This window comes from Rhopalosiphum padi, chromosome 1, assembly GCF_020882245.1.
Source record: "Rhopalosiphum padi isolate XX-2018 chromosome 1, ASM2088224v1, whole genome shotgun sequence".
NCBI classification, from domain to species: Eukaryota; Metazoa; Arthropoda; class Insecta; order Hemiptera; family Aphididae; genus Rhopalosiphum; species Rhopalosiphum padi.
The window spans coordinates 83,960,467-83,988,167 of record NC_083597.1 but is presented as its reverse complement, the minus strand read 5'-3'; the positions used below and the strand labels follow the sequence as shown (position 1 = coordinate 83,988,167).

Sequence of the window (27,701 nt, the reverse complement as noted above, 5' to 3'; positions counted from 1 at the left end):
TAAAGGTAAGAATTATTATCTTTATTTTCTCGTGGGATTTTAATGATATTTTAATTTTTAAGTGAGTTCCAATAGATACTCAATACTCATAACTTGCTTAAAAATAAAAATATACGAGGAAACACTGATAATATTCTTACCATAAACTTTATTAATATTGTATCAAAAGGTTACTACGTAAAATTTAATTTGCTGAACACAAATGTTTGACATTGTACCTTTGTAAGACAGAGAAAAATCACGCGGGTGAAACTTTCACTTAAGAATAAAGTAAAAGATAGTATTTTAGTTTTAAATATAAATACGAATTATTCAAATAGTGGAATACCTATAGATATATGTCTTGAGAACTATATGACAGTTAATTGATAAAATATTAAGTAAATAATATAGTAAAAATAGCTTTTAAATTTTAATAAATAATATATTATTTAAGATGTGTATTATATTTTATCTACCACAAATTTATTTTATATATTTTAGGAAAAGTTTGTTGTAAAGTATAAAAATATTTAACTATATTATATTTTTTAATTTAAAAATAATTAAGATAATCTTGATTTATTTAATATTAAATATAAATAAGAAAACTATTCAACAATGTTAGTGAGTTATTATATTTTAGGTATATTAAATGTGTGTGATTTTATATCCACTAGTGAATTAATTTTATACACTGTGATCATTTTTAAATTTTAATATTCGTATATTAGAATTGTACCTAAAAGTAAATTACTTTTGTTTTACGGTAAGTTAGATATATTATTTTGATAAAAATTAAACTTGTAAATACAGAAATTATTTTGAATTTAAAATAATATTTAAAGACAAAAACCAAAATGTATAAATATTGAAAATATACGATCTATAACTTTAAACTCGCGTATAAAAACAACAACAACATTAATTTTTCATCCATCTACATTGGTGTATATATTTTAAAAAAAAATAGTACGCAAAATACACATTGGTACCTATATCATACTTTAGACTTTAAACGGAGCGATGAATGTATTGGTTTTACAATATTAATTGTTTTTTTTTGTATCTGCAATTACTTGTTGGAGCGGCAATAATGTTTATGCACAAAAATACTCTGAAAATATTATGATTTGGAATATGAAATTATAAATGTATATTGTCATTCATAAAGTAAAAACTTAAAAATGGTAGAGCTAAAAATTGTAAAGAATATAATTAAAAAAAAAAAGTAATATGTAGTAGTAACAACAAATTAATTAAAAAAAATAGAAGCTTATTAAAATAAAAATGGATATAGACATTTAAATAGACCAACAGCTTGCGGTATAACGAAATCCCGACCATGAATCTCGATTGATAACCGCATCATAGCTCGCAAGTTTGTATTTTTGTTATATTATGCAATGGTGAACCAGTCTTGATCACGTCCGACCGACGACACGTGCAGTCGCCTGATTTCCGAGGATTATATACTAAGTGTCACATCTTGGTAGGATGAATAGTCAAATGCTAAAATTTCAATATTGTATTGTTTACAAATGGCAAAAAATATTTTGCATAGGTTTTCATCATAATATTTTTTGTTCGTGTAAAAATGTGTTTCCAGGAAATAGTTAATATTCCATAGAAATTATGAAAACAATAAACATCGAATAATTATTATTAATGATTAATACAATTATTATTTTATAATAATTAATTATTGATTTCTATGATTTTGATTTCAAAATTAACCATTTCCTCAAAATATACTATCAAAATTACTGAAAATTATAAACGAGCATTTAGCGTACAGCCGGTTTTGGTAAAATTAATTTCGATTATTTTAGTTGAAAATTTAAAATGAATAACCATAAAGATTTAAAATTAAAAAAAAATATTAGCACTATTGTTTTTTGTACTTGATATAATGTTCCTAAATGCTGTGCTCTTTTTGTTCTATTTATAAGTATTTTAAGTTTTCGAATTTTTAGTCTATTTTGGTATAATTTTTATTTATACATAAAAAAACTTAACAATTTAATATACAAGGTTCCAACAACCGATTCTTATAGTAATTTTAAAATTTACAAAAAAATGTATTTTTTAAAAGTTTTGAAAGATCCAATTTTTACACAGATTTTGTTTCTGTATATAATATTTTTTGTTTTCTATAAACTCTATCTTAATTCCAGACAAACCAACTTTTTTCATTTAGAAATAAAAATTGTATGAGAAGATTCTTCATTACGTAAATATTTTTTTTTTCATACACATCATCACATTAACATTTAATGAAGTTTTTGTTTGATATGTTTATGAACAGATGGTACAAAATAAGAAACTAAAATTGTTTATAAGTTGCATAAAGTTAGTAAAATTTGTCACAACTAGGTACCTACTCTCTTTTCCGTCAAGGATAGGTGAGGACTGTGCTAGACGGCTCATGGAGCTGGGTATTATCCCTATCACAATGCTATTGTAGGTGTTACCAACTAAGTCTCGCATCCCTCATCCTATGGCACCACGCGTGCGATGAAGATCACAACAGATCCATTTTTTCTTATGTTGTTACACGGGACTCATCATGTATTGTTATAAAGATGGTTTTGTATAATTAGCCCGCTGTTGTTATTGTTGTTATTGTTATTATTATACAATACACGACATTACTGAGGTGGAAAGTAATACTATCATAGTTCCCACCTCAGTTGTGAATGTTATGATACCACAGGAATAATAAAGGTACCTACTCTCCAAGTTGTCTAATCAATAGATTTGATTATTATGTTATTAAAATTATGTTTATATACTTATTGAAATGACAAATATACTTTAACTTATATTTATTCATCTACTACGTATACTTTAATTATATTTTGTATATTTTATTATGTGTCAGAATTACTTAAAAAGTCAGCTTCTATTATTGTTAAGGTTATTAGATTTTAGGAATAATTTAAATGTTAAATATTTGTAGCCCAACAATAAAAAATAAAATCATTTTTAACTTAAAAGAGGCTGATGAGTTTATAATTACTAAATTAAAAAAAATATATATATAATATAATACATTGGATTATAGTGTTCTTAATCGAATGAATAACAAGGCAAATAACAAATAACAGTATCGCTCTCTGTTCGTGAAATGCATTATTACTTATTGCATAGCCTAAAAAACCAACGTTTATTATTTAGCTGACTCATATAACAATATTTAATTTAGTATTATTTTTTAATAATGTATTAAAAGTTTCTCTAATTTGAATTTACTTATATAAAATAATTATATGATTGTGTTTTAAAATATATTAAATGTACAACAATGTTTATCAAGATTAATTACAAAATTATACTTTGAGAAATAGTTTATCAAATATTGTATTCAAGTTGTTTCGATAAGTTTTAAACTATTTACTCTTTTATTTTAACTATTACATAGGGGCTAAACTGTTTGCATATGACTTGGCCCTCATGTAGCATTGTTTATAAACAACAATAAAATATAGCGATCATCGATCTATTAAGAAGATTGAAGAGTGCTTTCCTCAGTACTTGGCTAGTATGCATTTGCAGTCTCTAGGGCCTAGCGAATGATTTTTATGACTTTTATAGATGTTAGGGGAAATAGTCTCCTTCTTATCGAAATTTACTAATCAACTTTCGTTATAATATAATATAGTTATTCGTCAGCCTGGAAACATATTTTTGCCTCAACTCTTTTCAAGCCGATTTTACCCCGTCACTTAAGATTTCACGTTCTGTGTGTCCTTTTTTTGAGTTAGCTCCCATTGAATTGAATGCCATGTATTTTCTTTCACCTGTCTAATACACTATTTTATAGATGATTTTGAACGATTCTTCAGCTTATATCAGCCATGTCTTCATGATTCGATGATAGATCCTCAGAGATCGGACCATACGTCTACACAGTAAATGGAGAACGTTAACGTGATTTGACTGACAACCCAGACGAATGATGAGTTTCACTCTAAACTGTTTAGTATGGGAAAACGAACAGGGTATGCTCTGCCGTGTCCACTACACAGGGCGGTGCACGCAACACGGATTGGGCTTGGCAGCCATGTCTGTGTGATGGAGATAGTGCTGACTACACCTATACTCTGTGAGCATCTGTGTCATAGAGTATGATATCGATATGAGGGTTTTCGCAACCTTCCTCTCAATCCACCGACCAACGTCGGTAATCAATTGATGAGTTCAAGTCGCTTTGGAAATTTGAAACTATCTAGGTATATATTATTTGTAATCAGAATAATCGCTACTTTACTTATGTATTTAAATTTCATTGAATAGCTGAATACTGAAATGATTTTAAATAGTATATACAATTATCCCGGATACTTAATATGAATTTTCACATTGTATTAGTTTATTCATAAATTGTGCGAAACAATTTTTACTACCACATAGTAAATTACCATAGATAATAGGAGTAATAGGCCTAATATTAGCTAATAAAAATATGTGAAATATTATATTATCTATTTTTCTTTCAAGTTTTAAGCAGCTTTGATAAAAAAAAATTGAAAAATATTTCTATTTCAGTACATATTAATTATACATTATAGTATTATAAGTGTTTAATTATACTAATGTACCTAAACTTTCAGTGTTTTTATATGATTTATAATAAAATATTTCATTATTATAATTATGTATGACATTTAACTTTTTGGAATATTATATTATATTATTAAATTAAAAATATAAAATTGTATTAATAATTAAAATAAATGAAAAAATAAGTTTTTTCTAAAATAAAAACACACAATATAATAGATTAAACTATAATAAATTAAATTAAATTAAATCAGGTTAACAAGTTAGAATAGTTTGTTATAATAGTAGTTCATATTTTATTAAAATATAATTTGTAAATTAATAATTATAATAATAAAATTATTTTACATTGTTATTTCAATTTTCTTAGTTGAATTTATTTATGTATATCGTATTTGTTAAATACATTACATTTAATATTTGAAATATGTTTAGAAAAAAATGTTTATACCATTTTTTTTTTATTTAAAATAATGATACAAAATGCTAAAAAAAAATCCCAAGTATACTTTTATGCTAAACAGTATGGAAATTTGTTTGTTGTTTTTATCTCTATTCAATTAAAAAAATTACTTAATCACCATACAAGAATAATTTTGTACAGAAAAAAAAACATGTAGCTATTGAATAGATATATTTATATTTAAATACTCATAAAAAAAATATATGCAAGTACTTTTTCATTTGAGTATTTAAATGAAATTTGAAATGACTATAACAAAAATTTATATTTTATAAGTATGTTTTATATTTATATAATACAATTCTTTACTTATAATATTATTCATACAAATTCTATAACTTAAGTTTTGATTTTTTTTTTATGTTATAAAGTATGTGATTATTATTCTGTTTTCTGAAATAATACTAGAATATTTTATAAAAACATGAAACTAGTATTGTTACTTTTATCTGTTGTGTTTATATGGTTGTTCATTACTATTTACCGATACAATTGTATGTTTTTGTAAAGTAAGGAATATGGTTTAATTAATATTATTTATTAGGATAGAATATATTTAAAGAAAAAAAAAAATTATATTTGTCTATAGATCTGTACAAAAAAAGTACATATAATGCCTTTTTTAAAATTACGGATCGAATATAATTTTCACATTTATTGCTAATGTGTACTGTGCAGTGAATCGAGGAATGACGGATTACTGACCCGCAATTAATGTAAATTTATGTAACATGTCTTATTATTAATACGCAATCAATCTTAGGCATCAATAACCTAACTAAATATCTATACAAAAAATAATCCCTTTATTGAACATAAAAAGAATGGTTTGCTTGTACCAATTAAAAAGGAGAATATGGCCTATTTAGATCAAATTTAGGAAACTGTGTTGACCAAAAAAATAGAGTAAGTATTTTCTCTCAGTATAATCAAACATATGGACACAAAACATATAATTCTTTGAAATTAGATGATAACATTAATTTTTGAACATATTATAATACCAATTATCATATTCATTTTAATTGGATATTATTTTTTGTATGAGTTATGATCCTGAATGTTATTTCGTATTTTGCATTTAATAGTTTATAAAAATATAATGAATATATTTAAAACTATATTAAATTATTCAACTATTTTCATAAAATAATAAAACGAACTATTTAATATAGCCATTTAGGAAACTAGGAAAATATGTTTCATCTAAAATGTACATTTAGTATATATTTTAAATAATATATAAGCTATATTTACGCTGTAAATATTATAATACTGTCATAAAATACCAAATCTCAAAATAATCTGTTTCATAAAATGCATTACTTCCATTCAACTTAAACTTAATTTATATTTATTTTTTATTATGTTGTACGAAATTAAATAATAATATCTGGACGGCGTATTATAATTAGTTCTGATTTTACAATTTTTTAGTTAAAGTGGTCCTTATAAAAAACAAAATGGGAGAATCACTCTATTTTGTATCTATTATCATTAAAGCACTGACAATTGTTACGGGTGTGTTAAATTTGAATTAATAATAATAAGATCATGGGATATAAAAAAAAAAAGATTCTGAGCGGTGACTATTATTATTATTTATATGGTATAATATATTGAATTAACTATTTCCAAAAAAGTCGTATATTTATACTATATTAATTTGCTATTAAAATTTAAAATGTTGAACTTTTTGAAATTATTTCCCAATATTTTAATTTTGGTGAATTTTTCAAATTTTGAATTTCAAACGCTTAGAAAAAAAAAAAATAATCTATGTACCTACATTATTTAGGTGTTTTTAAATTTCTATATATATCGTACAATTTATAAGGTGTCTTGTATTATATATTTAAGGTTATTGACCGAGCATACGAATTTTATGTGGCACAGTGGCATCTCATATTATTTCATTATTACTCCGTTTATCATCAACTTTAAATATTCATTACCTATACTTGTTTGAAAATCAATTTTATTATATAAAATACATCGAAAAATGTTATTCCTCGGAATATGAGATTAAAATTATATGTTCTTATTCAAAAAGATAAACAACTTAAACAGTGATTACGATTATAATTCATAAACATTATATTTTAAAAATTAACTATATTTTCAAACAAGTACCTTGTACATACTCAACACGCCGAGCAGTTTGTATAGAAAGGATGATGCATTCAGTTACATATTGGATGACCTGTATCATAATATGATGATAATATGATATCATGCCCTTGTAAGTTCTAGGAATTGCTACAATTCCATACGCCTTTATGACGTTTATGTATAATTTATGTGTCTGTATTCGCCTAACCTGTATATAATTGTGTACTGTGTAGGTTTGTAAAATCTAAGTAAAACTTAGGAAAATAGTCGTGCGACATACAAGAATTGTTCTGCATTATTTGTATACTAGATTTGCATTGTATATACTATTATATTGTGTCCGACAAGGGTTACGGTATTATTTGGTAAGGTGAGAATTAGGAGGGGCGAAAGACAAAAGCACCACGAATAATGTGCGGGATTTTAATCTTTAGATTATGGTGTATAATATAATATATTATGTAATGTACCTACCGGCAAAACACATAATATTATTTGATGGAGTGTTACAGGCATTTAAAAAAAAATAAATATTAATTGCAATAAAAATATTACAACTCAGTGTTAGTGATGTACTGGCACTTAAATAAATTGCATAAAAACAATATTTGATAACAAGGATTTATGCAATAAAAATTAACGAATAATTTAATATTATTAACGACCCGCTATTTTTCAATACGGTTATTAAATATTACATAATAATTGTATAGTTTGCTTTACTCTATATTAATGGTTTGTATAAATTCTGTCTTGATTCATAAATTAATGTACAATATGTTTCATATTTGAGAAAAAAAAATTAATTTAAAACTTCATAAATTTATTGTATAAGGTTATCTATACATATATGTAAATTGACTAAAAAGTTTCTAATACTATTGAAAGATAGTAATAATTATTTATTATAATTTTAGTATAATGCGAATTCGATACTATAAATTAATATAAAATGTATTAAGAATTAATTAAATTAATAATAACTTACCAATATAGGTTTATTATTTATATGATTAAGATAGGTGTATGAGTGTACACATAATATATATCACTTGTGAAACGATACTACTTCTTGATAAATGCTTGCATTTATGATTATCGATTGTTTATTAATATTACAAGTTTCCTGGACGTATATTTATTACTTCAAATAAATAATTTACAGAGCACACTCACCAAGTATATAAACTCGATCAAGAAAGGGTTTATTTATAGTTTTGGAATTCCGTTATAAACGTTTCGATTGTTTTAAAACTAGCTCAAGCTTATTATATCGCAAAAGTTTAGACAAAAAGTGAATGAAAGAAAAAACTGAAATTTGTTATTATCTCGGGGACGTTGACAGGAAAAGAGAATAAAATAAATTTTCATCTAATTACGTTTTTTTTGCAGACAAATTGACTTTTGTGAGATTTTTTTATTATTCCATACAACAGACTATTGTCAACTACAATCGAAGCCCAGCTCTGTTTGTAATGGGCCAGTCAGCCACAGTTATTATCGATAAGCACACACGTGTTAATTAACACATTAATGGGGCGGATATTTGAGTATGGTCTGAGTAATAGGAAGTTCATCTTCAGGTAAAAATATTTTTTCAATGAAAACCAGGAACCGTGTATGGTTTAGTTGAAATGTATTATTCTATTAATAATACAAATTAGAACATTATTACAGAGGTGTTCGTTATTGACGCTTAAATACGTTTTAATTCATCAGTTATAATATAGCCAGTTCATCGTTTGTAAATTCGGGATATTGGTCATACACTTATAAAAGTTATAAGTTACTTTTAATACACTGAAATGTTGTCGTAAAACCTTGGACGTTATATAGAATATAATATGTAAATGGGTACATATGATTTGAAAGATCAAAAAAATCGTGGGTATACAAAAAAAACAATAGCTGTAGCTATATGATGTACCGAAATTGCATATAATTACTAACTTAACCACGTTTATTTTTACCGGTTTAAATATATTTTGTAATTTATGTCTTTGAAATTGTACTAAATATAAAATTATTATCTGCAAGTTACGAGTGATAAATTTCCCAAAAAAAGTGAGGGGAGGGCGAAAATAATGTAGCAAACGTGTAGTTCTAAGGATATAGTGGAATTATAAATAATAAAATAATCGACAAACACAATATTACATATTGTGGTCGAGGTCTTTTTTAGACAAGCGATGTTCACAGTTTTTTGCTTTTTGTCGAAAAAAGACTAACAACATGGAGCTTGACTATGATACAATAATTGAACATAAAATACTTTTTTTACAACACAATTGAACAAATTTGTTGGTTTATCAAAGTATTTACAAATACTAAAAAAAAGGATAAATAGCTTTGCGACGTGGCTATTTGAAACTTTGAATGAAATATATTAATTTAATTAATAAATTATAGTAATACAAAATATATAATGGTATGAGTAAAAAATGACACGATTTTATGGCCATATGCAATGTATTGTTTATATGTTAATTTATTTGTTTGATAATAATAATAATAATAATAACATATTCAGGCTCACTGGTTAATGCCTAGCGTGAATTGTTAATTAATTAATTAATTATATTTTAACATATAATATAACATTGTCGATAAAGCTCATGTAAGTTTGGTATCATAATAATTGGTGTAACAATGCGTGAAAATAATAAATTACAAAATGTCGGCAACGCGAATGTGGAAATATCGTATAAAATATTCTATGCTCAATCGTGTTGCTAAAAATGCATATGCTCAATCGTGTTTTACCATGGGACCATTGAGAGGTTATATATACAAAAACAATGAAAATAATGGGCTGCATAGGTACTGTTAAAAGCTTTTCACTAAATTCTCGTGTGACAAGCATTGATGTCCTATTTATTCTTTTATTATCTATTTGTGAGATTCAAATTGCACGACAAAATTTTATTTCATGTCCGTCTCCTCGCAAGTCGTAATCACTTGAATAGACGGCTACGCTGTATCGCAAAAATATATGACACACTGCTTGGTTAGGAATGGAATTTCTTATCTAGTTGAACTTTCTAAGTCAATCACGTACCGCGTGGCTTGTGTCACTATCGTAATACGTCAGTAATTTTTATTGCACTAAATTACTATAAAAATATATTATTTACTTTATACCTTTAGTTTATAAATTTTTTTTTTTGTTACACAAACGGTGGCAATGTTTACAAGCAATACTATGTGGGACGGCCAGACATACTAGGGGGAATTGGGATATCGAAGATTCCTGCCCTATTTGCATTACCGATTCCCTGAATTGTAGACGACTGTCAACTATGATATATTTATTAGTTGTATAAAATATTCAGTATTCAATTTAGAGATTGTTACTATATATTATTATAAACTTGTAAATAAATTAGTCACTTTACTTCCAACCAGAGTTAAATGTTGAGAATTTTAAAGCTTTTGTAGAAATTAATATTAACTAACCTAACCCTGGTTCTGTTTCACCGAATCGGTGTGTGACTACCATATATCGATACATTGGCTAAAGCTATATGCATGCTTATACTCGTATTATTGTTCAATATATAGGAATAAATTAGACATATTTTTCATGGACCTTATTTCTCATACATAACTCCGATTTTGTACTTTAATAATGAATTTATTCAAATGTTGATTTTGGAATATTTAAAAACAATAGTTTTTTAGTACAATATGTTATACAAACAATACTAGTATATTTTTATACTACTTAAAAGGAGTGTCATAGATTTATATTAAACTACAATTTTCATATCACCATAAAGTTCTCATATCTTCCAAACCCATTTTAAATATAAACTTATGTTTAATACCTACATTTAGTTAAATTATTTAAAAACTGTTCGTTTGAATTTTGATTTCGATTTGGCTTAGAGTATATTTTAAAATTTCAAAAATCATATTTTGTATAACTATATTATTAAAGAAAAAAAAAACAGTGAACATATTATAATGTTTGGCGGATCATCGTGTGTTTATAGTTTTGTTTAACATCGAGGGAAAAAAATGTTGTAAAAACATGGGAATTTGTTTCGGTATTAATTTCACTGTCAAAAGGTGTGCGGCGGGCGGGGGAAAAGTTAATTGTCCTAATCAAATGTTTGCACCCCCTCGTGAAAAAATTGAAATGACGTCGGCAATAAAAATATATCATGACAGTATACCATGGGCAGCGTGTGATTTTTTTTTTTCGCGCGACATACTGCAGCAGCGACAGTGCGACCGCCCCCGAACGAACGACTACGCGATGAACGCCGACACCGTCGTCAGAGCTTGCGCGCGTCAACCGCCGCGGCGCGACTCGCGAGCAGATGGTGTGACCGCCGCGCCGCGAGTATAACAACAAGAATAATAATAATAATAATAATAATAATAATAATATACTCTCCGCCGGAAAGGTTTCACGCGCGCACGCCGACCACTGCCGTGCACGTTGTAACAGTGCGACGTCGTCGTACCGACCACCGGGGCTGTTGTCGCGATCGGCAGTCGTGTGATTCTCCGGCGCGTCACTCTACTCCACAGCCGACTCGCGCCCGTCTCGAGCAATCTCTGTCACGCGATACCAATCATAACACATAATTTATCATCGCACACGGTCGCATAATATTCGCCATACGGTAATAGCGTTGCACGGACGGCCGTCTATAATAATATATTTCAACATACGTAAATACAGTTTCGATCAAACGATTTATATTATTCAACCAGAATAATATTATAATATCATCATTACGCGTCGTATTGTATTTTATTTATAGTTGTTATTTTTTTCGCGTCGCCTTCGGACAGCACAATGCCACGGATATTCTTCCGGCCCCCCTAACAATACGTGAGTATTTACGTCCGCTCAGATTATAATATTATATTTCTGTTCGATGTGTATTATATGCAGATACGTGCCTGCCGTGGTCGAATTCTGTTTGGGGTGTATTTAAACACGGGGCGATTCGTCCACCGTATATGATGCTCATCCCCGTTTTTTCCCTTTAACAACACGCCGGTTTGTAATTCAAATCCTAATTATTGAGATTTTTAAATGTATAATATCTGCTCAACCACCATATTTCCGTTTCACTAAATTTGCACGTCGTTTGAGAAGCGTTTAGGTACCATTTTTTTTTTCAAACAATATCTAATACATTTTTTTTATTGTAAGTTATTATAAGCACATGACCTAAATAGTATGACTAAATCAAAATTCAGACGAGTAGTTTCTGAGTTATTAAAACCTAAAAACTAGTAGGATTATGGTCCTTAACATTGGTTGTACAAAATTATAAAATATATGTCACATCTATTGGATATTATAATATTTTTTATTATACTCAGATAATTTTTGGGAAATACGAAATGTTGATAAATGTACATTAATTACTAAAATTATCAAATAATCATTATAGCCTAGTTATATCTATTATTATAGGCCTATTGTTCTTGGTACACAAAATAAAATAAATCATATTCGTTTGAATTTCGATTTATATAATTACGAGTACATCGACATTTTTAAAAAAGTTGTTGGATTAACGATTTATAGAAAACACGTGATTGTTAATTTAAAATTATAAATTGGTTTTGCTACATAATGCAAGACACTCTTTAAATAGTATGAAAATCTTAGTATTTTAAAATTTAACCTTTGACTATTTTTAAAATATTTAATAGTTTTGGAAAATTTTGATTTTGATTTATTCATTAATTTAGTATTATAGAAATAAATGGAAGTGAGCACTTGGCGAGTCACTCTGTATAAATGCATGCGTGTGTGCGGACGAGAACTTTCTATTATGTTATTATTGTATTTTATTAAACGCCAAACAAAAGCAATTAAAACGTGTTTTGATTTGTTTGGGTCGTTGTAATATTCTTGAATGTTACAAAAAACTCGTATAATTGGATATTATCTATATTCTATATACTTTATTAGGAATATATAATTATAGTCGGACGAATGCGTAAGGTGTTCTGCTATACTAAAATGAAAAATAATCGTTCTGATTCGACTTACAATTTATTAAAATATATTTGATATAACTAACTATATATTATGTATTGAAGCAAACAAAAAATCACAAAAAAAAAACATGATAAACTATTATACATGATATTTATTTTTACTTAAAATTAGCATTGACATAACTTTTTAGTCAAAAATGTGACTACTTTGATGAAATAAGATATTTAAATTTTATTAGATTTGTATTTTCAAGTAATTTTATTTTTATATATTTTTAAAACAGTAAAATATTTTATTATAAAATAACATGAAAATTAAATTGCTAAAAAAATTGGAGATCGTTTTAATACAAGAAATAGCTTTTTCTCAATCGATAGTTTTTACTTAATATGAAATACATTTAAAAAATAATATGCATGCTTACTATTTGAATAATAATTTTGATATCAATAATTTAGTTAATTATATAGGTGCTTAATTAAAATTTATTAGAACAACTATTTTTAAAATATGTCGCTGACATGTAGACTTGATTGAAAACCTATTGTATAGATACTCGCACATTCGAATAATATTTAAATTTATTTTTAATATTTTAAATATCTTGTTTATTAACGGAATTGTATTATAAACTAAATTTATATAATATAAGGACAACATTTTATATTAATAATTAATGTTACCACTTTTTTTTTAACAGGAATATATTTACGGGATTCTAATTTTTTATTATATTTTCAAATTAAATTTTATATATTTTAATGATTTAAGATAATATAATATACAATTTTTAATCATAATTTTTTTGTTTATTAAATGCATATTTAATAACAAGTAACCATTTAGTCTAAAAGTGCAGTAGAATTCACGTTTATATTTTGTTCTAGGGTCACAATTAAACTACAACGAAAAGGTTTTGTAAAAGGTATGTTACGTTTATTTATAAGTTTTCCACGAGGCTCTTCTTATATTTTCACCGAGTATCATTTCAATCTTAAATCCACTATACTGATTTCGTTCATTTTTTTTTATTTATAATTATTGTTTACCATTATTAATGTCAATAAAATTAATAATAGTGTTGGTTTTTTATTAATGGTGTTTTTTTCTAATTTAAACACTTAACATTTTTATTTATAGGTTAGTCTATCAAGACCCGTAAAGTGATAGTTTTGTGATTTAAAAATTTTGAACTTTTTTTAATTCAAATGTGCATATATAATATTTAACTTTTAAAGTAAACATATTATTGTTATTATTATTATTAGTTAAATGTTTTAAATTAAAAATAAGCTAATAAAATATTGTCTTGAATATTTGGAAATGTTGAAAGTTTTTCTTAGAAATATACTCATGCAGTGAAAGCTTTAATCATTAAATACTCTTATTTTACCGAGAACTTTTAAATTAAATTATTTATCGTTAAAATGGTAATTGATAACTTAAGACGGTTAAAATATTATAAATTAATTAAAATTAATTATTAATTATTATACTTTTAAGTAGTAAAATATTGCTTATATTATATTTAATTTATTAATTTTACGAAACTCAGACTGTGGTTGAGAGGATGACAATTGAATCCACGGTATATAATATGTGCAAAAATGTTATGCATTTTAAACAATTGTAATTATTTTTTTTCCAACTATCTCAATAACAGGAATAACACAATATCATAGTAGTTTATATTATTATCTTTAACATATTATCATAATATATTCAATTCTACACTATAAAGAAACAGTTGAATGAATTAAATAATACTTTGATTTAGAGCTTAGGATTCGTATAAATTTTTTCATTTTTATTATTATTATTATACGTTTTTAAAAATGTATTGTATAGATTCTATGCCGAAGGTGGCACGTTGATAAAATTGAAATTATTAAAATGTATGCTATTTATAAAGTTTCGTTTATAACTGTGTTAAAAGAAATTCAAAGAAACAAATCATATAAATTTATAAAATTATAATTATAAAATAAAGGTGTGCCTATATTACTATATTACTGTGAATAGTAAATATAATATCATCACATAGAAACAGATTGTATAGAGTAGGGGTGGCGAACCTTTTTAGGGTCAAGTGCTAAATTTTTTCAATAAAGGTTTTGAAAATTTTTCACATGCTAAAAGGAATTATATTTTCTAAGGATAAAAATAAAGTTACAGATTTATTATATATTATTTCATTAATTTAACATTTTTCAATTATTTTCCAGAGCGTATTGCAAAAATCTGTATCATTTAGACAAATTATGAATTAATAAAAAGTTATGAAAGAAAACTTTATACATTAGTAAGCAATTTAATTATAACCATAGCGAAAAAAATTTAAAAAAAAATATAATACAAATTAAATCTAGTTATAAAATAAATATTCTATATTACTAAAAAAAAAAATTTAACTTTAACTATAAATATTTGCAAATGTGCTTCAAAAACTTTTATTAAATCTATTAGGTATATCTAGCTTCCTAACTCATTTTAAAATCATAAAATAAAATATTTTCTGAGAATATTTCAATATTTATTAATATCTATCTAAAACTATACAATTATGTACTGTTGCACTTTGAAATTTGAAATAATAGTAGGTAACACTTGTGTTGAGATGGTGATCGAAGCAATATAAATTCATTGATTTTAGTTGTTTTTCATTTCAAAATATCGGTATCGTTTTATTTATCAATATTAAATACCTAATTAAAATATGTTTGTATGATATTAACTATCATTGGTATTATACACACTAACAACACGATAAATTATAAATACTTAAGTAAATGTTTTTTTTATGAATCTCTATTATTGTATATTCACTAAAAATATAACATACATTATAATATGTAGCATATATAGTACATTTTATAGTATACATTATAGAATTTAAGTAACTCGTATAACATATAGTTTAAATATTAAATGATGAATCTACTTTAAAAAAAATACACTATATTACCTATATGGATTTATTCACGATATTTTTGAAAATATTGACGTCAATATTAATCATAAAATATTGGGTATAAGGAAAATGTTGTAGATCAATAACTGAGGTCAAAATTAATCGCTTTACTTTAAAATAAATGTTATTGTTACTATTATACTTATTAAAAAAAAAATCTTCTGAATCTGACATTAAAAAACTTTGATGTTGAGAGTTTTTAATATTAGCATCTATTCTGTTGTTTGTTACGTGTCGTAAACATACAAAATGGTTATTCGCATTATCGGATATTTCTAACAGAAATGCCCAAACCCTATCTCCCTAAGGCGGAACGAAAAAAAAAGTTTCATTCTATTATTATACGTCTTTAGATCGATTGTGCTCAGAAACAGTCTTTAATTATTATATATATAACAGTCTCTCTGAGGTTCGTTAACGACTGTTTCATAATATGGTATTTTTTGAACGTTGTTTCAACCGGTATATACCACGTGTGCTAGTGACAACCACAAATACCGTGGTGGCAATCTTTAAGTCATCGGTTACTCGTAAATTTCCGAACTAGCTCTCAAAAACACCCGTTAGGCCACATTTATGTGTGAGTGGAACGTGTTTGTGTAAAACAATAACAAGGATTATCGGTTTAACTTTGACATTTTTTTCATTTTCACATGGAAAATAATGAAATTCGCCAACAGCTATTGATCCATTGAATTGACTAAAATGTATTGCTTGAATGGTGTCGACGCTGTATATGATTTACTATGGTAAATGGAAATTGTATAGGCCATTTAACATTACTTAATGTACTAATCTTGATGTAAACGGTTTTGGTTAAATCACTTAATGTACAAGACAGCCTACTCCAGTAAAATACTGAGTAGCAAAAAACAATACGGACATGATTCTTCTTTGTCTTCGTGTTATTTTTTATTGCAGAACAAAATAAACCTCGAGAATAGAAATTTTCTTTGTGATCTTATATAACACTATATCTAGATATTTTTACAATGTTGAGTAGGAAACATAAAAATCAAATACAAAGTTATCAACTACTATAAAATTATAGTTATCTAACACACACACACACACATACATAAAATAAATAGTGCCTATGTTATTTTTTTATGAATAGTTATTGAAAAACAATTTTAATCCACGGCGTAAATATTATGTTATGCTAAATTGCTAACAGCATGCATTATGTATTTCCGAAATACTCTGTAGGTAATAATAGTACGTCAAGTTAATCTGATTATTGATCAGACCACACAAATTAATTATTTAGACTTCATTTCATAAAAGGACTTTTTTTATTAGCGATTAGAAAATACTTTTTGGCTTTCAAACTTATTACACATTTTTGCACTTTATCCTTTACATCGCTTGCATGAGAAGTATATTTTTCTTTTTTATAAAATAATTTAATACACAAGTCCACCAATAATACATGTCCTTTATTTGAAATATTCCAAGTTGTCTTTCTTTTCTTCTTCTCTATTTCCTCTCTCTCTTTCTGTCACTCTCTTTTTACAACCTTTTCTTTCTTTTAGAGATTGAGATACCCTAAAAATTATTATTCTAAGGATATAATTTACGCATAATATCGTTATGTATTTTAAAAGGGGAAAATATATATATTTTTTAAATATTAACTTAAAGATATTCTTAAGTTATTCAAGATTTAAAGGAAATCACTTAATACCTTAATCCATAAATATAGATTATTCGTTTTAAATAATTTTCATCCTAAGCATCTTGTAAAATTATGTAAAACAACATTTTTGTGAATGCTTACATATGATAATTATGGTTTAATACAACTTGATAGATTATAGTTATCATACTTTTAAACTATTTTTTTTATAAAATTCATTGAAATATTTGTCGTTAGTAGTTAGTATATCTATCTAAATTTATATATGAGAATAGAATTAAAAAAAAAAACACAATAAACATTTTAAAATAAACACCATGAGATTAAAATGTTTAAATAAACGTTTAAATGAAATTAAATATAACTTTATTATTAAATTCGAATTTATCGTTCTTAAATGTATTCTTATATTATTTAATCAAAATAAACCTATTTATGGTAAAAATTATTATTATGAGTATATTATTAATAGATAAAAGTACACAAATGTATTATATTAAATAAAATATCATTCAGAATTCAATATTTAAATACTTAAAAAAAATTAATTTAACGTAAAAACTAGTTGTTTGAATTATTCTGTGCTAAATGTTATTCTACGTGTAAACACTACCTGCACTAGGGGAGCATTAAGTTGACTGGAATGACAATTTTCAAAAACGATAGAATATATAATCTTGGGATGAACATGCTGACCTATTGTACCTGCTCTTTGCTGTAAATTAAATGTGCATCACTGAATACGATAACAGCAAATACGATTATGTTATACTCAGTGGAAGGGTGATAAGTCTATTCATAATGGACATAAATATAGAAGTTCCAATAAATGGAAACTGGTAGATTTTCATAATAATAATTGATTTGTATGTATTTTAAAATATAAAAAAGATATAATCTAAATATATTATGTATATTTGTGTATAATAATATATCTTTATGTATTATTAACATAAATAATTGTATATAATATTTTAAACTTTAAAATTTGTACTTAGGTATATATGTACATCAATGTGCTTTTAAGTTCATAAAAACTGTAAAGTGCTGTTTTATATATTTAAAATTTTAAAATTTTAACCAATGTCTCTATTAAGGTGTTATAATTTATTTTAAAATATTATATATAATATGTGTATTACTTTTATTATAATTAACACGACAAAATATATTATTACTCGAATATTAAATATAATGCTAAAATACTTAAATCAATATATAGTACACATATACTTACACTATACAATTATCACCATATAAAGGTGATATGAATATTAATAAAGAAGTATTATTTCAAATATAAAATGATATAGACAACACATGCAATAATATATATATATATAAGATTTAATTAGTATCAATATTAGTATTTAATTGTAATTAGTTTATGAGATTATAATATTGCGTAAACATAGATCCTCAGAGTATATCTGCTATTTGGTATACCAGTGTAATAGTTGTATCAAGTTTGAAAAACCATACAAAAAAAAATAGACCAAAATTCAGAGGTCCAGTCATAAAGTTCTATCATCTTGTTACAACAGCAAAAAATAATATAAATGTATATAATTTAAGTATTTTTTGTTCTTATATTGTACAATGTTAACTATAAAAATAATAAAAATATAAAAAATGTTACCCTAATGGCCAAGATGTCGAAGCGTACGTGATAGATTGATATCAAAGTGGGTGAAAAATAACACCACAATAGTGATTGTATCAGTTTATTGTATGTTTATGGATAGGAAAGCTATGAAATAAATATTATTTTTAAACAAATATCTTTATAACAAAAGTATACAAAGGGTGTTAGCACTGAAAACATGTAATATCAAGTATATTTAACTAAATGGCAAACGTAAAATAACTAAATTTATCATATAGTTATAATATTATTGTATTATAAAATCAACGTAATTATTAAGCATTCAAGTATTTTGTGATTTATTTATTTTCTAAAACATAAAACAGTAAACGTGTAAGTACTATAAAAATAATATGATAAATTATTAAGAGTAAGCTATATATATATGTGTGTTTTCTCATTGTAAAAATTAATTAGGTTCTTAAAATAATAAAAATTGCATCATATCGTTAATATAATATAATATTATGTATGTGTAAGTATACTGAATATGTCTATTAAAATCTTTATACCCCTCCCCCCACCATCATGAAAAATCCTAAATACACTACTAATATATAATATATTTCATTCAATAACTATAAAGGATCAATATTATTATTATTAATTGTATAATTTCCTCCCTATAGTAGTAGTTAAAAATAACGTGTAATGAATCACGTAAAATTGATAAAAAAAAACAAATTGGACACGATTTTTTTTCACACATTTGTTTAACTAATTCAAGTAAGTTATAGATAATTCTCAGACTATTAAAAATGAAAGAGAAATGGTTGTTTAAATTAATTAATTTAAACTCATTAAAAAAATGAACCCAAACACTTTGTTTTTAGTGAAAATTAACCCAAACGGAATCATAATGGATCTAACGTAATAAATAGAAAAAAAAGATTTTTACCCATTGGACCGATACGTTTATATCCACAAATGGTATAGTTTAAGTATTATTAATTATAATAAAAAACGAAATTTAACTATAAAATTATATTCTAAACCGATATTTTCGTCCGTATTGCTTATTTGTGTTTAAATTATCTGCATTATATTATATTATAATATTATCCTTATTCTAAGGAGTTATTATTTTAATTTAAACTCAATGCTCAATTAAATAATTTTTGTTTCTTTTTATTTACTATTTATACTTTTACTTATTTTTATATGAAAGAAAAAACTTAATTTAAGTTTATGATAATATTCGTAAAAGACTTAATTTTATTTGTTACAACTTCAAATACGAATGATAATTGTTTGATAAATTTGACGAGTTTTGCGTGGTATCATTAAGTATATAATACTATGGTAATACAAAAACAATCATTTGTTATAATAAATTCACACTTTAAAATAATTATTCTAATTAATTTTAAAAAAAAATAATAATAATAGTATTATCATGGCGATAACATTTTTTAAAAACAGTTTATACTTTTCTTCATTACTTTATCTGACATTTGATAAATCACATTATCGATCTAATTAGTAAATGATTATATTATGAATGTCAGGTAATATTACTACTAAGCTAATAAACATATTTTATTAATCCCGTGGAGATGAACTCTATATAAAATTAATAAATAAGTATTAAAATTATATTTTTTCAATGCTAATAATATAATAACAACAAGTCAACAAAATATAAAACAAATTTTCCTTTGAATATTTCATTATAAATAAATAATACAAATTAAATTATATTTTTGAGTAGGTATAAACACGATAAATGAACTATATTACATTAAAACAAAAAAAAATTTGAAAAATTATGATAGTTAATTATTAAAAATAAAACTTTTCTTGGGGCAAATACTAGCATGAAAACTAAAATTTTTTTTATGTGAATTCCATGGTTTATTTATTTATTTATTTTTACATTAATTATTGTTTGAAAATTAACTCATGGTGGTATCTTCTATTTTCCATTGAATAATACAAAACAATAAATATTTGTTAATATTTATAAAATTATAATTTATTTTAAATTATATTATAATTTTTAAATTGGGTAAATTTAAACACTATTTCATAAATTTACATTTCTTTTCATGGCGACATCAAAATTGCTCTAATAGTTACTTTTAAGGTAGGTATTACTATTATACATATTTTTTTGTATTATATGAATAAATATAATTTAAACAATCGAACAACTTATAATTATTTGCGTATAACAGTTTTTTATACAAAAAAAAATGAAAATATCTATGTAGTATATCAGTTTAAAGAATATTATAATTTTATCTAACCTGTCTAGTAGGTTGTAAAATATATCTAAATCCTTTGGGACATCAGGATGATAGGTATTATAACCTCCTTATTCCTTCCACACCAGGAATATCAATAAATACAAAATATGCAACTAATCCACATTTAATGTTTATTTTACACAAGTGTTGTATAAACGGCTATGTTCAAAAATATAATAAATGCAATAATAGATTTATAATTGAATATAAATTATGTTATATGTATATCTATAGTTTATTTTTCTTCACATTTAAATTTCACAATTATCATTGAATTTTTATGATGTTAAAATTGTATAATGATTTAAAATAATAATATCACCAATAATTTGATTTTTTTTTTTTTATAAACAATCAATTATAGCTGACAATTTTACTGTAATAATAAATAGTGCATGCAGTATACAAATAGTTTTATATACATAAATTCGATTCATTAATCATTATTTTATTTTTGAACTTCTCACATAGTTCATCTAGGCATATATTTATTTTGTTGCCACAAAAAAATCTGTATAGATTTTTGTATTGATTGAGAAATATTAAGGTTGTACGAAACTATTAATAGACAAAATACGGGTAATTGGGTACCACTATGTTGTACTTAAAACAACACCTAGTTGAGTAAATTTACTGTAACGGATGTATTAAATTTGAGTTCAATGATATATCGTTGTATACAAAAAGCGATTCTGAGCGAAGATAGTTTATCAGCCTATATCACTAAGTTGATATATTTCATGTTATATTTATTGGAATTATATTTATACATGCTATTAGGTAAAGTAATTTATTTTACTATTAGGAGCATAGACATATTGTAGGTTGTAAAATTTTTTTCCAAAACCAATGCATTTGAAAATGTTATTACTGTGTGTACAAAATGAAATAATAATAACGTAAAAGTTTTATATTCCGTGAATAAGATTTTTGAATGTATTGAAAAATAATTAATATCGTTATTCATAGCTTAAATATGTAATTTCGTCTTAATTTGAACTTAAAATGTCTCTCTTTCTCTCTCTCTCTATAGATATATACTTATTATGCTTATATATATTTTAGTTTTTTTATTTCAGTATGAACTGCTCATAAGAAACTTTGTATTCGATTTTCAAGCGTTAGCTATAAAATTGTATATTTTATAAATTTTCAATTGCAAAACGATTTGCAAATGTTCGTGATTTTGACAAATATTGTTAACATTTAAACTTTAAATGCTTATAAAAATAAATAATACTCGAATACAAAAAATATTTTTATATTGCTATAAAAATAGTTTATGTAGGATTTTGCATTAAATTGTCAATGATTTTTAATTTAGTATTTTTATCAAAATTTATATAAAAAAAAAAAAAACGGAAAAATTAAAATGTCTATAAATAACCCCCAAAAAATCAAAATATTTTTAAAATTATACCATTTTATTTAAAAAAGGCTAGAATGTTACACTAAAAGAAGTAAGAACAAAATCGATTTTGTTAAATACCGGTTTTGCCAAATAAAATTTTTAATTTTTATCTCTTTAAAATATAAGCTATATCAAATGTTATAATATCATAAACCACCTTTAAAGTTGAAAATCAAAGCATTTTTCGATTACTTATAGTTTATGCATACACACAAAACGAAAACCACACAGACTAAATCAATATCTTCATTACTCTGCTCAAAATTGAAATTGCATTTACGTATATAAAAATTTAACTAAATCAAAATTATAATATATTGTATAATTTATAAAAAATACATAAACAATTACAGCATAAGTTCGGAAAAAACAACAAAAGCTATGATCCATTAAATTACATAATATTGTAGTTATATTTTATGGCAATACATATATAATAGCATTATATTAAATATTGCAAATATTAATAAGCCGATTGATGTTGATTTTTCCAAATTATCCGCAATTCTATACAATTTGAAAATTATATTTTATACACGTATTATAGTTCTATATTTGTAATTATAATTAATTGTAATATGTCTTCAATAATATATTTCCCGATATCTATTGGGAGTATGAGGGGGTAGGAGTAATGTATTATATTATTAATAACAATTACTCTACAGGAAACACGTTCAATCCTTTTGTATAATTGTCAGATTGATAACTGTATTTTTTCATCGAAGAGAAGAAGATTTTATATCTCACATTTAAGATTTAACTTCAATGTTTTAATTTTATTTCATATAATGGTATAAATTAATATATTAATTATTATAATATATTAGGTACATTATATTTTATTACATATTACGTATAAAGTTTAAAATAGAATATTTAAAAACGGAGTTCAATGTGTGTTGTAGAATATCTATTTCCCTTTATAAATTAAAATTTAAAAATTAAGTTAATAATTAAATTTAATTGATTCCAGTGAACAGGATCATTATTCACGTAGTGTATTTTCGAGGACAAAATGATATTAGTGCCGGGCACCTTGACTGCATCTCGCACATGTCTCAATTATTGTCGTGCTACACAATTATTCAACATCGTAGTTATAATATTATATACGCACGAAAACCGTATCCAATCGCATGTCTGAAACTCTCTCGACATTAATATTGATATTATGACACGCCTATAAAACGGTAAACAGGTGCATGGAGTGCGAGTTTCGTAGACGCAAAGGGCGGGTGTTGAGTGCCTATTAGTAAATACACTTTGGAATTGTCAGAGGTAATAGCGAGGGCACACATTCGTGAGATATCGTATTGATAATATTATACCGACTCGACACCCGCCAAGTTCAGTGATCGGCGTGCACATTAATGCCTACACCACCCATATAAAATGCGAATAATATGCGATACACACGCTTCAGCAGCGTGTATAATAATATATTATGTGCGCCATACTAATGCAATAACGCACAATGTGTTATGTAAAATATAATATGATATTAAAGTGGAGATTTGAAATATATTAGTGTAGAATATAAATAAAATATTGGTAGAGGTTTATAGTCAATTTGACGTCATTAATAATATTGTGCAATAGGTATTATCTTGTAAATCAGTGGCATATTTACGGATTTTTGTTGGGAACAGATGGAGAATTTAGAAAAATGTTCTATTTAATTAATCGCAAGTTGTAATATAACTTTTCACATTTAAAAGTGTAATGTGCGAATCTAATATTTTTTTCAGCATTTCGTGATTTTTTTAAGATTGAAACGATTTACGTTATATTATTATTATCATGATTTTATTTATCCGAGCTTTTCGGATTAATTTTTGACTAAAATTGTAAAATAATTATATATTTAAAACAGAACTGAAAACAATTTGAAAAGAAAATTAACTTGTTAAGATATCATACAATATTAGTCAAGTATATAATATCAATATTCTGCCTAAAAATATTAGCTTCATTATGTAAGTAATGGTAAAGTTTTCATCTTGAAATATTATTAAAATCAATGAAACGATTTGCTATACACCGTATAATTTATAACGAATTGAAATAAAATATAAATATTTGTAAGTTAATTTTAAAATTGTATCGGCCTTATAACCGTTAATTTTATGATTAGTACCTGTTTTTTTTAAACAAAAATGTGTTAAATAATATAATGAAAATAATTTTATTGATTTATGAATACAAAAAAATAATACAAAGTATGGAGACATTAATGTATAATGAACTGTCTAGAATTAACTACGCGTTTATTTAAACCAGCCGTAGTTTATTTTTAAATATTATTAGTATAATATAAACCGCTTCCATGTCGCTCACCATCGAGTAAAGAATAACCTTTGCTTGCTGAACAGCATCAGCTCATCGTTTTTTAATGTTGCATACAGTTGTATCCATTATAAATGCTACTTTAATAGTCATAATCTTATATTGATCACTACCAATCAGTTAGTTTATATTAATTTATTCTGATCTATAGCGTATTCTAACAAACAGTGTTTTTGTTTGCCAATATTCACGAAGCAGCTAATGTACGATTCGTTTCTTACATTTCACGAAAGGGGCATAGTAATTTTAAAGTAAGGTTAAATTTAAAGTAGTTAATGACTAAAAGTTTGTAAAAAAAATTCCTCGAGATAAAGTAAGTGTTAATGGTGAATCCTCAAAAAAATGTCCTGTATGTATGTGTGTGCTTAAGTGCAATTCTTTGTGTGTGTGCGTGCGTGGTGTATGTGTATTGACGTTTATTATGCCATTGTAGAATAATTGAAAATTTGTTTTTACTGGTTTGCTTGTTTATGCTTGGTCGTGTTTGATGTGTATACCCACGGGATGTTAGTATACATTGAAGGGAGCCAGGATATAAACCGAATTATGATGGTGGTTCATAATAAACATGTATCCTGAGGGGTTTTTGGTAACCAAATATTCCTTTTTGATATTATATCGAACATATTTAATATGAAATAAATTATTTAATAGAAAACAATTTGATTTATTAATTATATATTATATGAGTTTTATAACTACAATTGCTATTTAATTATAATTGACTCTTAAAGCATAAAAATGATGACAATTTTCTGACAAACGGTTGTGATTTAAAACACAAATTACTGCTTTATTTGGATATTATTTAAACAACTTTTAATACATATGTATCTTTAACTCTTAGGTTTTTTTCATTGTTTTATCTTCAAAATTGAACATCTACTATTATAAAAAATAATACATTTGTCCATCCTGTTTGTATATATTTTTTATGCATTTTTTTTTAAAAACAGTGAAGCTGCTAAGCTATATATTATATACATAATGAGTTTGAAAACTTATAAAATTTAAACCATATAAAGTCAGAACAAAACATTCCAAATTTTCGTTAATTATAAATGTCCATCATGGTAGGTATTGATATGTATTATTATTATATATTTTAAAACAATAATAAATCATTATATTCAAAATTTCAAACTAATTATGTTTAAAGATAATAAATAAATTAATATTAAAATATTAATGAATAATGACTAAACATTTTAAATACTAAAACTAATACTTAAAATATATAATACAATTTAGTTTTCATAAAATATAGATAAATTATAATAGGTACCTAAATAAGGCAAAACAGTACAACACCATGTAACTTCAAGAAACTCTACTTGAAATTCTTGCGCGTTCAACAAAAGCAATCATCAATACACTTATCAAATGTTTAAATCAAACTGATTTTTATCGAATAAACTAATATAAATTTAAATAATCTAAACACTATGATTTATAACTGTATTGGCTAATAATTTTGGCGGATGGTGCTTAAAAATATTAAAAATGTATATATTTATACATATAAATAATATATTTTAATTTAATTTTAGACATATATTATCATTATAAATTTATTTAAATTAAATTACAATATTTTAAAATTTTTATTTTTTGTAGGTATATTTTAATATTTAAAATTAATTTAAGAAAGCATTTAATTAAATAATACACACATCGGCGTGCAAACAACTAAATAGTGAGATTACAGTATACACATAGTGTCATAATACTATTATAGATATTTAAATGTTGTTTTTAATAAAAAAAGACAATATATCCTAGACTTTAGAGATGATCATTGAAATTTTTTCTAATAAAACGTATCAAATATCTTGTAGCTTACATTGAATTGGCTGTAAAAATACGGTAGAAGCTATAAAAAATAATAATTGAATATCGTTAAAAAAATTATTTTATAAGCTTTAAAAGTTTTCAACACAAAATATGATTTATCATTTATTCATCAGTTAATGTATACCACCTGTTTTATTTTTTTTAAATACAGTTGATCGATGATAGTTTTTAAGTTTAAAATCCTGTGTCATGCCAATTCATGTAAACGAACAGTGTAAAATAGTGAGACTTGAACGTGTGAAATAATGTTTTTAACTTTTTAATTTATTTTAAAACGATTATTATAATAATTGTTTTTCACTCAAATAATATACATATTAAAACTATCGGGTATGAAATAAATAAATAAATAAATAAATGCGTTTTCTTAAGTTTCTTTTCGGATCTAAAATGTAAATTTCATAAAATTTGATAAATTTATTGTATTGAACTATGAAGATCTTTAAAAACAGTTTATAAGGTTTATGAAAAAAGTCTGATTTTACTTGA

At 24.6% G+C, this 27,701-nt stretch overlaps 1 protein-coding gene across 6 annotated transcripts in view; it reads left to right on the top strand.

The window, feature by feature from the left end:
* Positions 1 to 11,467: 11,467 nt before the first annotated feature.
* LOC132917305 (G-protein coupled receptor dmsr-1-like) overlaps positions 11,468 to 27,701 on the top strand; it is a 101,085-nt gene continuing 84,851 nt past the window's right edge. For 2 of the 6 annotated variants that reach the window (XM_060977991.1, XM_060977992.1), the window contains exons 1-2: positions 11,471 to 11,966; positions 13,982 to 14,019. The gene's annotated coding sequence lies outside the window, so the exon portion shown is untranslated. Of the gene's footprint in view, positions 11,967 to 13,981; positions 14,020 to 27,701 lie in introns of all 6 variants that reach the window. The other 4 variants (XM_060977989.1, XM_060977990.1, XM_060977995.1 and 1 more) reach the window with 3 other exon arrangements.